The 15,908-nt window shown below is 40.2% G+C and overlaps 1 protein-coding gene across 1 annotated transcript in view; it reads left to right on the top strand.

Moving 5' to 3' along the window:
• DPH6 (diphthamine biosynthesis 6) overlaps positions 1-15,908 on the top strand; it is a 175,354-nt gene that overhangs the window by 96,957 nt on the left and 62,489 nt on the right. The gene's annotated exons all lie outside the window — the stretch shown is intronic.

The raw sequence follows: 15,908 nt of genomic DNA, 5'->3' as shown, positions 1-15,908 counted from the left end.
CAACATGCACAAAAACAAGACAGAGCAAAACCAAGCAACAATGTACAACAAAACAGCAGCAACATTAAGCCACTGACAAAGAACAAATTAAAATATACCAAGAAAGAAAAGCTTGTAGTTAGTTGAAGGATGGCTGGCCTTTAAGCATCTCTTAATTCTTAACCCTTTCATGTAGCAATGCTATAAGCCACTTTTTAACGTGTTCCTGTGTCTTATTTATTAGGTAGAAGTATTCCAAATAACCTTGTTAAACAACAAGCTACACGAAGGTAGATTCCCTATTATGTGCTTCTGTATCCAATATGAGAGCTCAGCATGTCTTGAGCACTTTACCAAGTAAAATAATTAATAATGATAATAATCTGTTGGGCATTGGCTCTTGCTGATATTCAGGCACTTTTGTTTAATGTTTCTTTTTCAACTTCCTAAATGATTTCATACAGTTAAGGTCATTCTGTTGCTACTGGGCCTCTTGACCTTTGTGGTTTTTCTTCCCTTTCGAGGCACTGTTTGGTGACCTATGGGGCGAATATTTATGGGCTTCTTCCTATTATTATCATCAGGCTCTCCTGTATTTTGACGGTGAGGGATACTAGAGAGATTGTAGCGTCAGAGGAAGGAAGAACCTTCCTTGTTTCAAGTCCTGTTCATCAGACCCACTGAGGTTTCTGCTTCCACCAGGGTTCCTGGTACCCGGGTTCTGGTAAATTCCGCTCTTTGTCCCCTTAGCTTTCTGTTTTCTGCTGTTACTTATCCTCAGATTCCCTCACTGTGCCCTGTTTGGCTTCTAAGTTCTGCACCTGTAACAAATTCTAACTGATGAGTGCTTTTTATTTTCTTTCTCCACAGTCATCAAAATATAACCTTCATGTCACTAAATAATGAACTAAAATAAATGCTCTTTACTTTACCTTTATTGCTGTTGATCCATTCAATTGTCTGAATTACTTACATGCATTCTTTTGATGGTGGAATAGAGTGGACTATGCTGGATGAGTGCTGGCGGAGCCCTGGTGGTGCCGTGGTTAAGCACTCAACCGCTGACTGAAATATGAGTGGTTCTGTGGGAGAAGGACTGACCAACTGCTCTTGTAAGGATTACAGTCCCGAGAACCCTCCGGCCTTTTCTACTGTCACGTGGGGTGACTGAGTCAGAATTGACTCCAACAACAGCCACCTGCTGCATGCCAGCAGGATATAACCGAACTTAATAAAACAGCAATTCACATTTAAAATGCCTCAACAAATCTATACAATAAGAGGGATGAAGACTTTTAAAAAGGTGTGACAGTTACATAATCTCCTGTCAACTTGCAAAGGGGTGGAGACTAGCCTGACAATCAGGCCATAGCCAATGAGGCATCCGTGTGGATCTAGTCTTCTCCTGAGGATTCCGGGAACTCCTGTCTTCCTGCCTGGAGGTGGGAGACTCTCTGCTTCATCTTCTTGCTGACAAACCACATGGAGTTACACTGATGTAGCCAGAGCCCTGGAGTTGGAGAAGCCACATGGAGACCCATGCCAGCACTGAGATGCTGCCACCACCACTGGATCCATAAGATTTTCCACCCACTGGCCCGTGATCTTCCTTGCATTCAGCATCATTGCATGGCTGTGTGAGTCTAAAGAGCAATGTACAGACTAGTATTGACAAATGGGGTAATATCTGATTTATGGACTTGATCTGGACTGGGCAGGGATGTCTTCTTAACGTACAATTGCTCTGATAGAACGTTCTACCTTACACACATATGAGTGTCCCTGGATGTGTTTCTCTACTCGACTTGAACTAACACAGAGGGAAAGGTCACTTTGACTCCAGGTCTCAGGCCATGGCTTCGTGATGAGTGGATAGATTGTGCCAAGTGGAGACTTGGGACAAAGGTTGGGTAGGAAATCCCAAATGGCCAAAGTTTGGCCAAAGACATAATATATTTAGCTTAAATATTAGGTAGTTTGGGAAAAGATTATTAAAATATAGATGTGAGAGAAAACTTTATTTGACAGGTGTGGAATGTTTTCATTTTAGGAAAGTGCATGCTTTATTTAAGTATTGAAGGGAGAAGAAATTAAAGATGGAGAGAGCAGTAAGTGTGTCTGCTGACATTGTTCCGGGGAGAGACAAAAGGGTCTGCGTGAAGAATAACCACATGACTAAACCAAACCAACTGCGCGCGAGTGGATTCTGACGCATAGCAGCCCGGTGTAGGATTTCTGATGCTGTAATTCTGTATGCCAATAGACAGCCTCGTCTCCATGGAGGGCAGGTGGTTTTAAAGTACCGACCCTTCAGAGAGAGTCCAACACTTGCCTGACAGAGTGTAGTGAAATGATTCGTTTGCAGGGCTTGCTCACTGGCTCTAGGGAATCCACGTATCCCCGGTTCTTGTCTCTGGGACCTGATAATCACCACAGAGAGAGGAGAGCTTAAACCAGCGCCTCGAGAGAGATGAGGCTATTTACTCCTGTGAAGACTCACTGCCTCCGGAACCAGGCGCTACTCTCTTCTATAGGATTTCAGTGAGTTGCAGTTGACTCAACGGCAGTGTTCGGGGGGAGTATTCGTTACAATAATAGAGAAATGATGGAATAACTAGTATGTATAGGGCCCTTATGATAAATGGAGCATTTCCCAATATATTACTATATTTCCCTCACAAAAACCTATGAGTATTATCTGTATTTTAGAGCTGATAAAGCTGAGGTTATGAGAGTTCAGAGATTTATCCAAGATTTTTATTTTTCAATTGATTGGTATGCTATAAAGCTGAGTTTTTAACTCAAATCTTCTGTTCACATGTTTCTAAGTTTTTCATTTTAATAATTCATTTTATTAGCTGCTTCTAGGCCGCATTTAAAGAGATGTATTCTTTGCACCATAAATTACAGCTCTGGTAATAATTAAGAGCCTGTAATTTTTACAGGAACCTGGATGGGATAGTAGCTAAATATTGAATTGCTAACTACAAGGTCAGCAGTTTGAAGCCCGCAGCCACTCTGATGGAGAAAGACGAAGCTTCCTCTCCTGCGAACGGTCAGTCTCAGAACCACCCAGAGACAGCCCGCCTGTCCGGCAGAGTTGCGGTGGGACAGAAGCTACTCCAGTTTTGAGTTGATTTTGGAAATGGTTTTAAAGGAAAGTCAGAAATATTTTTTTTAATTATTCTTCTCCTAGAGAGCAAAGTCAGTGTTTCTAATTGAAGTAAAAAGAGGTGGGTTTTTTGTTGTTTCCTTGTCATGTTTTGTTTTCTTTTTGAGGAAATGTGTGTCATACTTTTAAATAATTTACAGCTAGACACCTTTCCTCATGCTCTGTTAGTCTGGAACTGGATGATGTTATCGTATGTTACGAAGAGTAAGACTGAACTGGGACATGGCAGAAGGTATTACCATACTAGTGCCACCAACATGCTTTGTAAACATGCGCAAGTCATGTCACTTGTTTCTCTCTTAGTACCAGACATGATACTTCTTCCCTGGATATTACAATCCCTTATAGAAATTGCACTTTATTTGAAACAACTCTTTTTGAAATATATGCCTTCATTTCCTTTTTTCGTCTCCCACTCTCTGATCCTGCTTCAGTTCAGCTTCAGTCAGTGTCGGATGACTGACAGACACTCCTCTTGTCAAGGTCAGTAACAATGACATTAATAAACCCTTTCTTTATTCTTTTCAAGATCCCATTCTGGCTCTCTCTTAACCTCTTTTTAATACGTGGCATTATAGATAATCATCGTTTGGCCTTGACTTCTCTGATAATCCCCCTCCTAGTCTTCTGTCTCCTTGTCTCTAATTGTCTTTCAGGACTCTTCTTTCTTTGCTAACTTTATACAAGTGACTGCTCCTCGGGACTTCATTCTTCACCCTCTTGTTTTCAGTCTGTTTTCTCAGTGAACGCATCTCTTCTCCTGATTTCAGCTACCAGTAATGTACATATTTATATCAATCATACCTGCTTTTTTTCAGCTCCGTACCCAAGTGCTTATTACTATGTTTCACCCTGTTTCTTTTCTTTTTTTCTTCTTTTTTTAAAATCATTTTATTGGGGGCTCATTCAACTCTTATCACAATCCATACATCCATCGTGTCAAGCACATTTGTACATATGTTGCCATCATCATTTCCAAAACATTTTCTTTCTACTTGAGCCCTTGGTATCAGCTCCTCTTTGCTCCCTCCCTCACTTATCCTCTCTCCCTTGATAAATTATAAATTATTTTTATTTTCATATCTTACACCATCCGCTGTCTCCCTTCACCCATGATTCTGCTGTCCATCCACCTAGGGTTGGGGGAGGAGGGGTTGTTATACTTCCATCATTTCCATCGGTTCCCCTCTCTCCCACTTCTCCCCCACCTTCCCCCAACCCTCATGGTATCGCTGCTCTTATTGGTCCTGAGGAGTTTATCTGTCCTGGATTCTGTGTGTCAAGAGCTCTTATCTGTACCAGTGTACATGTTCTGGTCTAGCCAGATTTGTAAGACAGACTGGGGTCATGATAGTGGGGAGGAGGAAGCATTAAAGAACTAGAGGAATGTTGTGTGGTTTGTTGGTACTATACTGCATCCTGGCTGGCTTGTCTGTTCCTCTTGACCCTTCTGTGAGAGAATGTTCAATTGTCTACAGATGGGCTTTGGTTCTCCATCTGACCACCCTCATTCACATCAAAATAGTTGTGTGGTTTGGGTCTTCTGACGTCTGATATCAATCCTGCCGACACCTCGTGATCTCACAGGCTGGTGTGCTTCTTCCATGTGGACTTTGTTGCTTCCCTTCTAGATAGCCGCTTGTTTAATTTAAGCCTTTAAGAGCCCAGATGCTATATCTTGTAATAGCCGGGCACCATCAGCTTGTTTTTCACCACATAAGCTTATGCACCCATTTGTCTTCTGCAATCATGTCAAGAAGGTGAGCATCACTGAATACCAGGTTATTAGAACACAGTGTTCTTACATTGAGAGAGGACATGAATAGAGGCCCAATGTCCATCTGCTACCTTAATTCTTAACCTATAAATATATGTACATAGACCTATATCCATATCATTATGTATTAATATATTTAGATATGTGCATGCCTATATTTATACCTCTGTAAGTGTCTTTTGCCTCATTTTTTTCTCTATTTCCTTTTACTTTACTCTTGTCCCACTCTTATGTTCAACCTTCAATCAATTCTCTATATTTCCTCTCGGCTACATTGCACTTGCTAAAACCCCACCAAGCATTCTATACCCTCCTTGCCATCTACTGTATATCTCTTGTTGTTCCCTTGTCCCTGACTTTGTTGGCTCCCCACTCCCTTTCCCCCACCTCCTCTTCTCCCCTGTCCCCCCAGAACCATCGGTCCTGTTGTTTTCTCTTGGGATTATTTATCCTACCTGTCTTATATAGATAGGCATAAAACAAGTGTTTATTATAAAATAACCAAAAATTAATATAAAATTGAATGATGCCCCAACTAGTACTCATTGGCTTTAACTCCTATCTCTCTCTCATTAAATCAATGACCAATTGCATCACCATGCGTGAGCGGTCTAAATTCATTTGAGCGGTCTAACACTTGAGCGGTCTAAATTCATTTCTGAGCCACACAGCACACAACTCAGTTGATCTTTCTTTATAAACTTACTGGGAACATGCATTTGCCTTGTCACTGTTTCAACTGCTAATCTACTTAGCACTTATTCTTTTCTGATGAAAAATTCTACATGCTCTTTTAAAAATATAAATCCAGCTATGTCATTATGCAATGATACTCCCTTTATTCCTACTTGACAGAATATAATCTCAGCTCTACTGTGGCTTAAGAAGTATGGCTTGGAACTCTACTCATGTTGTGGCTTTTGTCCAATTTTAAGTCTCGTGATCTGTTAGCTTCTCCCTGTTCATTATTCTTCCCAGTTTTATTTTGTGTTTTAATCTCTCTTTTTTCCCCCGTATTGCTTACACTATAATTCTTTATCATCTCGGCCAATGGGAGGGAAATAATTTTGATCCCTTAGGGTGGGTCTGATCCTCTTCATGATCGTGGTTAAGCTTTAACCCTCCCACACCTCACCCAACCACAAAGGTTTTTTTAGCTCCTGTAGTGGAAAAAGTGAGGAGAGAAGAGTAATGGGTGGGGAGAGAAAAGTTATGGTGAGGTGTGTCTTTCTTTGAGTGAGAGGTGACCATTGGAAGTGTTGAGTGTGATAGCACTTGGCTGAGAGCTCTTTGAGGGAGTGGATGCCCCGCTCACCGCGCATGGTCGCGTTGTTGCTAAGAGCTGTCCACAGGTTCCCCCTGGGATCCTGTGTGCAGCAGAATGAAGCACTGTTCAGTGCTAGCCGTCCTCACGGGCTGTCTGGGTTGGCTCCTGTTGTTGTGGTCACTGTGTCTATCCACCCCCTCCAGGCGCTCCCTCTTGTCACGGACCCTCTACCTTACGAAGCACAATGTCCTTTTCCAGGAACTGCTCTGTCCTATGTCCAAAGGAAATGAGACGCAGTTTTGCCCTTTTCTCTCGTGAGGACTTACTTTGGCTGTACTCTTCCAGTTCCGACTTGTCGATTCTCTGGCTGACCGTGGTACATTTAATATTCTCTCCTAGCTGTATAGTCAGGCTAACTGCTTACAAGATTCTGAATCTCCTTTTACTGAGTGACTCTAAGCAAATCGTATGCTGGTTTTTTGCTTCAGTTTTTTCATCTTTAAAGTGAGGACCATAAAAACTCCCTTGAAAGGTTATTAGGATGATCAAATGAGGTAATAATACATGCAGTGTAGTAAACACAGTGCTTTGCAGATATTGTCTTGATAAATTCAGGTTAGGCAAGTGAATGATGAAGCAAAGTTTTAGTAACAGCATTAATCACATGTCATGATATTATTCTTAAAGGACTCAAGCTTTATCACATGGGAGCTATCTGTACTGTTGTGTGTATATGTACTTTAATGTAATATTGTTGCAATGGAATTTTGTATAAATTATTTTTTTCTTAATAGTACTGGTCTAAGTCTACATTTTACAACATCAAAAACCTCTTTATATAAGTTGCTTGAAGTTATTTTAAATGAATCAAATGGAAGTTTCCTTAGGAGTTTGGAAAATTCCTTAAGAAAGCAACTTCTAAACTGATGAAATATTTTATATTAAACTGTGATTCTTAGGAATGAACGCTTCTTGAGTATGCTTCTTTATTTTTCTAGCAAGGGTAGAACAATTAATCTTTTTTAATTTTTTGGAGATTTTTACATAACTTCCTAATGTCACTTAATTTTGTTGAGCAAACACAACTGTAATTCTAGACTTCTGTTCAGTTTTACATGTAGGTTGCATTTGGCATGAGAGGTATTCCCATTGCTACAAGAAAGATGAAGAGAAAGTTAAAATACACAGTTTAAGATTAAATGGAAAATACTGATAAATGATTATGATCTTCTGTGATGTCTTTATCATATAATTTTCAGCCTTAGAAACATTTCCCCTGTTTAATTGAGAAAACAGCCCACAAAGTGTGATAATAATGCTACACATTAGTGACTTAATACTCTGTCATGGCCCACTGTTTAATTGGACTAACGCCAGATGGTGATCATTTCTCATTTTAGATTTAAAAATGTATTGATCATGCTAAGAAAACAAAAGCTCTTTTAGAAGAATTCAAGGAGAAGTTTCAGTGAGGTGCCTGAATATATCACTTGGAAACTGTGTTAATTTCAAAATGATTGCATATAAGATACTTTTCATTTCTATTTGCTTTTTTCACTAGCATGGACTTGTGATTCTACCAAAGTGAAGAATTGAAAAGTTTAAGGGAAAAAGTAGCCAGTACTTTGCTGGCCATGCAAATTTTATGTTTAGTTATCCAAGCCCTAGAGCATCATTGGCATGGAAATTGTTTCTTATTTCATAATGTCATGTTGCCAGAAGTCCAAATATTGCCACTCAGAGCTACAATGCAAGTATGCTTCTTTAATGAACGGTTCATATTTGAAATTTTAGAATGCTTTTCAGCTGAAAATCTCTTTACATTCAGCAGGTCATTTTTTTCTCAGCAGGCAGGAACTCATTAATGGAATAATACTGGTAACTGAGGCATTTTTCAAAGAAAATAATATCTCCAGTGAATGCATGCTGCATATCTTCACATCTTTAGAAGAAGTAGGTCTAGTTTTCAGTCGTGGAAAAGGAAAGCTTGTTTGCGGTTTATCTTGCTGACGTTGTGAACCGACTTTTCAGCATTGGGACAGTGAATAAAGAATGAATGGAGTCGGATTCGTGTCTAGATTTCTGCCTTTTAATTGTCTTCTAAACTTCATTTCCAGGTGGCTGAATGCTTTTATGATCCTCATCTCTGTATTGAATGCCTTTTGGCTAAAGCAAGGAATATGGTCGAAGCTTTGCATATGAGTAGGAAACCTGCTTCCTGCTCTGGATACATTTGATATTCTCATGTGTATATATGTTCCTACTGAGTCCTAACATGTTCCCACTGGTTTATTAAGGCTTTGGGACTTATTTTGGTTAATGTTATGGTTCATGTACACATTTTGTTTTTAGTGATTAGAACATGCTAGGCCCATACTGATTGTGTGGTTGAAGCGTCCATTTTAAATAACTAATTAAGCTACCAAATAGAAATCTACTATTGTAGATTGGACTGTGTAGCTTTGTTAGCTGAGACATTTGATACATTTAGAGCAGCATTTGCTTCTTTGCGGAAACCAACAACAACACGATAACATTTGGTGGATTTGTGTATAAATACTATAAAAACGAGGATATAGAAAGACAACAATCAGATCTGTTATCTTTTTTTATTTTTTTGTATTAACATTTTATTAGGGGCTCATACAACTGTCATCCCAATCCGTACACACATCAATTGTGTAAAGCGCATTTGTATATCGTTTCTCAAAACATTTTCTCTCCACTCAAACCCCCGACATTAGGTCCTCGTTTTTCCCCTCCCTCCCCGCTCCCCCCTCCCTCATGAGCCCTTGATAGTTTATAAATGGGTATTTTGTCATATCTTGCCTTGTCCGACGTCTCCCTTCATCCACTTTTCGGTTGTCTGTCCCCCAGGGAGGAGGTCACACACAGTTCCATGTAATCGGTTCCCTCTTTCCTACCCCTTCTCCCTTTACCCTCCCTGTTTTTCCACTCACACCACTGGTCCTATAGGGCTCATCCGTCCTGGATTCCCTGTATTTTCAGTTCCTATCTGTACCAGTGTACCTCCTCTGGTCTAGCCAGACTCAGATCTGTTATCTATAATGTTTCTATTTTCTTAATCATCGAGGCCTAGGGAGTATCAGTATATCCTAATATCTCTCAGACAGTCATTCCTTCCTGGGCGTCTTATTATAGTCAGCCTAAGGAGCCCTGGCCGTGCACACAGTTGAACACTGCAGCTAACCAGAAGGTTGGTGGTTTGAACCCACTCCGACTTTGTGAGAAAGACCTGGAGATGTGCTTCTATCAAGACAAACAAACAGAAGCCTACGAGGCAGCTCTGTTCCGTTACATGGGAACACCATGAGCCGCAATCCACTGCACCGAACCTGACGACATACTCCACGAGACAGATGTATGCCGCTTCTTTACTTCACGCATTTCTCTATGCGTCCAGTCCTTTGCCTACTTCATCAATAGATTGTTGTTTCTTAATGTCAGTGAGTGTTTTATTTTAAAGTATGGTTTTCTTCCTAGTACAAATTTTATCTCACGGTGTTAAAAAAAAATGAAACAGATGTTGTTGAGTCAATTCCCACTCATGGCAAACCCCCTGTTTCATAGTAGCACTGCACGTTGTAGGGTTTCAGGCCTTTCTTTGAAGGTGCCTCTGGTGAATTTGAACTGTCAATCTTTTGGTTAGTAGCCAGATTCCTAACAGTTTACATCCTTTAAGGAATCTATGTTTTCTAAATGAATCTTTAATAAATATATAGATAATTTTGTCTGTCAGTTTATCAGTACATAGGATGAGAGATTAATATACATAACCATAAATGCATTTTAAATACCCTTATCCATTGATTTCTGTATAACAGCTTAAATTCTAAACACTGAGTCTTCAGAAGATTTATAGTGCAAGCCCTAAATCCATTTTTGAGACTCCACATAAATTCAGCGCCCATTTAATGGGCAGTGTGAACAGCCTTGCCCTTAAGCAGACTGCAGTAGAAAGTGGCTTCCTGCCTGCCACTCCCCAGCCAGTCCAGGGAGAATTGTCTAGCCCATTGAGACTCCAGATGTCCCGTTTTGGTGGGACAGTCCCGATTTTTAACAATTTGTCCCGTGTCCCACAGCATTTTTTAAAAGTCCCAATTTTTTTAAAAAGAATGCACGACAAGCTAGGGAGTGACGGGAGAACCAAATTTTTAATCAAGAAACCCCCCCTCCGCACCCCCCCACTCCCCCCCACCCCCCGTCAATGGTGTCCTGCTTTACCAATGTTAAAATCTGGTCACCTTAGCTCAGTAGTAGGGTCACTAAGCCTTGAGTCACCGCCTGTGTTCCTTGGTTGTAGAGCCCCTGAAACCATCTTGTCACTTCTTTCATTGAGCAGAAGGTATGTGTCCCCATCATGGCCCCATGCGCTCCCTCACATTTCCTTTTCTCCTCTTCTCTGTTGCATGGTCTCCACGCTCTGGCTTCTGGTCTCAGTGTGGCACGCCAGCAGGGGACATTCTTGCCTTGTTCCCTTTCAGGCCACCTTGAGTATTGGAATGCTATGTGACACGTGTTCAGCTCTCTACATTCTTTCAATGTTGTTGAATTTGGCAATAAATTTTCATTGCTTAGTTGTTTTTATTTTACTTAGGGTCTGAAATTCCTTGTTTAAAGAATTCAGCAATGATTTCTGTCTTTGTCCTTCAAAAGCTTTGTTTTTTATTACAACAGAAATAACTGTTAACTTCCCTCTCAGTGGTCATTACCAACTTCCTCATTATAAAAGTCCAGTGGTCTTGGACTTTCTTCAGTATAAGGTACCAGGCAAACAAGAAAGAACACTAGTGTATGTGGCAGAGAGACCTCCGTGTAGCATTAATTATTCTACTTTCCAGCTCTGTCGACTGGTGTGGGGTACACTACTTTTCAGCAGGAACCCTGGTGGTGGAGTAGGTTATGGGTTGGGTCTGCTCATCACAAAGGGAGCAGTTCAGAAACACCATCAGCTCTTCGGGAGAAAGATAAGACTTTCTACTCCCACAAAGATGTACGGAAATACAGAGGGAGTTCTCCTCTGTTCTATGAGTTGGAAAATATTAAGTGACAGTGAGTTTGAGTTTTGAGTATGAGAATTTATTTTTCTCACATTTAAAATCTGTTTAATGGTATTTTTCATTGTTATGAGGATTAACTGGGATAAGATAAAGTATCTCACACACCTCTGGACACATACCAAGTATTTAGTAATATTGTCATTTTGTCCTCCCTGTATCAAAATATTCTTTCTGTCTTTGTAAAAATACTCCTATCATTATGTCCACTCTTTTCCAATATCTTCAGTGAGTTCTCCTCCTCTCCCTGCATGCACAGACACTCTGTCGTCAAACACTTAGCCCTTCTCTTGTTTTCCCTGTCTCTTGAGGATCTTTCTCCTTTGCTCCAAGTTCCCCATATGCCGAAAATACTCACTGTTTCTCTCCCCTCGCTTAGCACTGCAGGTGTGCTTGATGTGCCTAATCATCTTTCCCGCTTTGGCTATCTAGAAAACATGTTGAACAAGATAAATAAAAAGCGAAGTACAACTTAATGTATTTTTTAATGTACATTTTTGTTTCCAATTAATAGTCATTAAACTAGGATCTTAGGTCCCACCTTCTACATATGCTTCTCACCTTTATTCAATTTTCTTTTTCTTTTTTTAAATTTTGTCTTTAAACTATTTGCATTTGCCCTCAGTCTTCCATTCGCACGGCTTAGGCTCCTTCTCTTGCTATGCTCTCTAACCTGTCCTTCGCATTTCCACCACGTGTATCTTTCTGCATATAAATCTATGATTATATCCCCCTTCTTCGTGTCCTACATCAAGCCTAGAGAAATGAAAATATATTTCCCATGCAAAGAATTACATAGCAAAGTTTATAGCAGCTTTATTCACAAGAACCTTAAACTGGAAATGACCCAAATATCTATCAGAAAGTACATGGATAAACAAAACATGGTAATCCATAAAATGTATGAGAGGAACTACAAAGGACTGAACTACGAATATGTGCACATACTATATGCTGAATGAATACAACATTCTAGAAAATCCAAAGTCACATATAATGACAAAAAAGAAAACCAAAAAACAGAATAGTCGTTGGCTGAAGCTGGACAAAGAGAGCCTTGGATTGCAAAGGGGCAGAAAGGATCTTTTGGGAGCGATTAAAATGATCGGTATCTTTATTCCGGTGACAGTTTTACTAGTTACAAGTTGTCAAAGCTCCTGAAAGGAACATTAAATGGATGTGGTTTATTGCGTGAACAGACTTGTACCGTGATATACTTGATTTGCAAATGCAAACTCTGACCGGGTGGGGCTCTCCTTCCCTGAGATGCAGGCCACCTTTCTCAGCGACCTGGTCACAATTTGCTTTTCTAGCCCCTTGAGCTTCTCCGTCTTGATGCGTGCTTTCCACTCCAGCTAGTCCACTTCATTGTGCTGCCTTCGATATGAATTCTACGCATCCATAGGAACTGTTCATTCTACAAGAATTGTTCTCCACCCAACTCCATGTCCCCTCTCGATAAAGCAAAAGTCACTGTGCACTCAAAGATGACGGCCCAGGCACCTCATCTATGAAACATTCCCTCACTTTTTGCTTCAAAATCATTTCCTTATGACTTAGTTTTAGTGCCTGTACTTCCCAAAGATAGGGATATCATTTATGAAACATGTACTCTTTTAATATTAAGTATAAAAATTAAAGAATTGACATGGCAATTAACAATGTCATTGCAAGAGTTTAGTTATATGGCTGCTTAAATTTGATATTACCAAGAAGTTACCAGTCTCTTCAATGTGGCCGAAAATAAACCAAGCTTATATAGAATGATGTATATGCCAGAATGCCAATTTCTTAATTTATAAAGTAGACCGTTTATTTCCAACAGAAAAAAGCATATTTGATGGATTTGTCTATTTTTAAGGGTTGGAAAATAATTAGGCTACCAAAGCTGCCGTCTGAAGGATGTTAGTGGACAGACTTGGAGCCGAGAGAGTGGCTTACATGTAAACTGTTTTGCCAAGCACTCATCTTTATGTAAACCACAGCACAATACGGTTCATTGGTTGTGTCTTTCCGTTGTCTCGGTATGATAGCTTTTATCCAGTAGCCATTCTATTTGTTTTGCAGCTGACCACTGTTGCTGTAATTTTTGCTATTCTGAACTTTGCTTCATCTTTCCTACAGGTTAGAAGGACTGTGATAAATTTTTAATCCATATTTTAAAGTTCTCTCTATAATCAGCCCTTTTCCCAATAGTAGTAGTAACAGTAGCCACCTGGTCTGGGGCACTAATAGAAGAATAGTGTCAGCAGGTGTAGAAGTAATGGTGAAATTGTGGCGGTCGGGTGCCATCAAGTTGGTTCTGATCCATAGCCAGCTGATGTGTAATGGCATGAACGCTGCCCAGTCCTGCAGCATCCACACAACCGTTCCTGTACTTGAACCCGTTGCTGCAGTCGAGGTGTTCATCCATCAACTTGAGGACCTTTCTCTCCTTTGTTCCCCCCTCTATTTTACCAAGCATGATGTCCTTCTCCAGGTACTGTTCCTTTCTCACACAAGGTCCGAAGTATGCAAGCCCAAGTCTCACCATCTTTGCCTCCAAGGAGCACTCTGGCCGTCCTTCTTCCAAGAAAGATTGGTTTATCCTGTTAGCAGTCATGGTACTTTCAATATTCTTCTCCAGCACCGCAATTCGAATCTTCTTCATCGATTCTTATTTATTCAGTGTCAACTTTCACATCCTATAAGACAATTGAAAATACCATGGATTGGGTCTGGAAGCCAAGTCACTGGTAGAGCATCACAGCGACACACAAGCCACCAGAGTATGACAAGGGCACAGACAAGTGGTAGTAATGGTAAAACAAGAGTATGATAATGAAAGAAAAAAATGTTTACCGAGTGCTGCAACTCATTTGCATGAGCTATATTACACTGTCCTGTCAATAATCCTAAAAACATAGGTACGATTGTGATTCTCACATTACAGCTAGCGAAGCAAACACAGAAGAATTTACTAAGTTTAAAATCCCAGATGTGGCAGGTGGTCGGCTGAATTTTAAACAGGTAGTTGTAGTCCTGCTTGTTGAGCAGATCAATGGATAGGCCACCTCCGAAGAGCAGGCAGGATGCAATGGGTCTGTGGTTTAGGTGTTTTCAAATAGGAAATTCCGACATAGAAATATAAGAGAATTTTAAAGAATGCATTTAGACATGTAGACTAGCAATAATAACACAAGAATCACCTAAGGGTTGTGGCAAGCATTAAATACGAATCATAACACGTTAATGCATATTAAATGATAATACACGTGAATTATTTTAACCATGATTAGACTTAGTTTAGCATGAAAGCATCACTGGGTCTCACAAATGTTTTTATGGTCTGTAAAGAAAGAGACAATAAACATAGTACTTCAGATGTTCTTACGTGAGAACTTCAGCTAAACAGTTGTGTCGTTTGGAAATAGAACTACAGTTTTGATCTTTTGACAAGTCTGTTCACCACTCTATGAGCTATCATATTTGCATTTAAAGATGACATTTTGCCTTGATTTTTTTCCCTGATGAGTACAGTGACTTTTATGGGAAGGAATGCATAGAGGGTTAGAAAACGGTGGAAGCAAATGTTCTCACCTAGTTGCTGACACGGGGAAGGGGAGGAAACGGCTTCTTTTCCTGGAACCTTATCTCATAGAGAGATCCTTTTATTTGGGGGAGGTTTGAGCAGATATTCCTCGGTCATTTTGTAGGGAATTTTTTAATTGGCGTTATCTCCAAAGACGGAGCGATTGCTGTTGGAAAGTTTTGCTGATTTGTGTTGGAATCCTTTGAGAACACACAGGCTCGTTTCAGTATTTCTTAAAGTACTGCTTCTGTTTTATGTGAAACACTATTGTTTTCCTCTGTAGGTGTGATAAAAGTGATGAGGGGTTTCCAAGTTTGGAATGACCAGGATAATAAGAATGAAGTCCTTTCTCGGAAGGAATTTCTTCTGTACCTCCATGTGCTAGGATAGGTTTTCTTTCAGTCCTGTTGGAAGAATTCCTATCCAATGTGTTGTTGGTAACCACCCCAGCCGCTTTCTTTATATCTGTCTCTACATAGCAGTCTCCTTGTGTGTACCTGTATTGTGTATTGACCTGCCCAAGTGTGTTATACATCTTTATGTTAAGTCTCATCCTACACCAGTCCTTCCAAATCCACAAATTGTTCATATGCACCCATGTGCTTGGTTGATCTTCCTTTCTTTTCTTTGAATCCATTCTAGCTCTCTGTCATGGGGGAGCGTGACCGGGCCATCCCTCCCTCCTCCCGCGGAATGCTTTCTCCTCTGTATGAAGTCATCCTCTAGGCGGTGCCTCTGCTGTCACTTTTTCTTCTTTCCCACAATTCAGATAAAAATCACCTACGCCATAGCCTGATTTCCCTTTTTAAGTGGGGAAGCTTTTTTCTTAAAGAGAAATTTCTATCGAACATCAATCAGTAACTCTAACAATATGCTGTTATGAAAACATTTTGGAAATGCTGCCTAAATCTTTGCTATCTACATTTCAATACACAGAAGGAAATGTCCTCTCTTTGAGATTTTAAGTAAAAAGAATAATGAATGATTTCCACCACCACCACCACCCCCTTGTAGCAGGGAGGATGACTTGGTACGTGCATACTTTCTACTTTTGAATGCAGATG

This window comes from Echinops telfairi, unplaced genomic scaffold, assembly GCF_000313985.2.
Source record: "Echinops telfairi isolate 266 unplaced genomic scaffold, ASM31398v2 ScPeMD7_18;HRSCAF=68, whole genome shotgun sequence".
Taxonomy (NCBI): Eukaryota; Metazoa; Chordata; class Mammalia; order Afrosoricida; family Tenrecidae; genus Echinops; species Echinops telfairi.
The sequence above is the reverse complement of the archived record's forward strand: the minus strand, read 5'-3'. Positions and strand labels throughout refer to the sequence as shown.